Here is a 1,551-nt window from a genome sequence, read left to right on the forward strand (position 1 = left end):
CAGTTCAGTTTGGGGGTTCTCCAACGGAAGATCCCAACATGCATATTAGAGATTTTATCGAGATCTGTGACACTTTCAAATTCAACAATGTTACTGAAGATGCTCTTAAGCTAAGGCTATTCCTATTTTCTCTGAGGAATTAAGTTAAGAGCTGGTTACATTCTCTACCACCGGGCTCTATCACCAAATGGGAAGAACTCGCTCAAAAATTCCTTACTAAGTTCTTTCCTATAGCGAAGACAGTTGCAATCAGAAATGCTCTTACTCAATTTGTGCAGCATTCTGGAGAGTCTTTGTGTGAGGCTTGGGAGCGATATAAGGAGATGCTTAGAAAGTATCCTCACCATGGGATGCCTGAATGGATGATCATTAACTGCTTCTATAATGGTTTGGGTGCAACTTCTAGACCCATGCTTGATGTAGCATCAGGTGGAGCCTTGTGGGCTAAAAGCTACGATGAAGCTTATGAATTGATTGAACCGATGGTTGCTAATGAATACCAGTATCCTTCTCAGAGACTAACTCAAGGCAAGGTAGCAGGAATTCTAGAGGTAGATGCAGCTACTGCTATAGCTGCTCAGCTTAAGGCTTTGACGATGAAGGTGGATTCTTTGGCTAATTATGGAGTTAATCAGATCACTAGTGTCTTTGAGCTTTGTGTTGGTGCCTATGAGATGGAGTAGTGTGCTATTTCTAGTGAAGTAGCTCAGTTCGTGAGCAACTTTCAGAGGTCGCAGCAACCAGTTCCAACCACATATCATCCCAACAACCGCAATCATCCTAACTTTAGCTGGAGCAATACTCAAAATATGGTACAACAGCCTTATCAGCAGTATGCAGCAAAATAATACAACCCTCCCGGTTTTCAGCAACCACAATATGCACCAAGACAACAACTCCAGCTGCAACAATCTAATGAAAAATCTGAATTGGAGGAGTTGAGGCTCATGTGCAAGAGCCAAGCGGTGTCTATCAAGATCTTGGAGAATTAAATTGGGCAGATTGTCAACACCTTGCTGAATCATCAACCTGGCTCACTACCTAGTGACATGGAATTTCCAGGCAAGAAGGAAGCTAAAGATCGGGTTAAGGCATCACATTGAGGTATGGGAAGGTTACAAATCCCGAAAAATCTCAAGTTTCGAAAGATGAAGCAGTGGTTGAGGAAGAAGTGTAGAAGGAAGCAGAAGTGGAACCAAGGAACACTACTGTGGAACACACTCCTTCTGAGGGTGATACAGGGGAGAAATAGATCTATCCTCCACTTCCTTTTCCTAAGAGGCTGCAGAAGAAAAAGCTGGATAAGCAGTTTGAGAAGTTTCTGGAGGTGTTCAAAAAACTTCATATCAATATACCTTTCGCTGAAGCCCTTGAAAAAATGCCTAGCTATGGGAAGTTTATGAAAGGTATTCTCTCTCGGAAAGTGAAGCTTGATGACTTAGAGACCGCTGCTCTCACGGAGGAGTGTAGTGTTGTGCTGCAACAGAAGTTGCTTCCGAAGCTTAAAGATCCCGGAAGCTTCACTATTCCTTGCACTATTGGAAACTTGTC

General features: G+C 42.9%; 1 non-coding gene across 1 annotated transcript; it reads right to left on the minus strand.

The window, feature by feature from the left end:
- Positions 1 to 245: 245 nt before the first annotated feature.
- Positions 246 to 352, minus strand: LOC141699358 (small nucleolar RNA R71). The gene has a single exon (XR_012565827.1). It is a non-coding gene; the product is annotated as a small nucleolar RNA R71 (small nucleolar RNA).
- Positions 353 to 1,551: the final 1,199 nt, after the last annotated feature.

Source organism: Apium graveolens, chromosome 11, assembly GCF_009905375.1.
Source record: "Apium graveolens cultivar Ventura chromosome 11, ASM990537v1, whole genome shotgun sequence".
In the NCBI taxonomy this organism is placed as follows: domain Eukaryota; kingdom Viridiplantae; phylum Streptophyta; class Magnoliopsida; order Apiales; family Apiaceae; genus Apium; species Apium graveolens.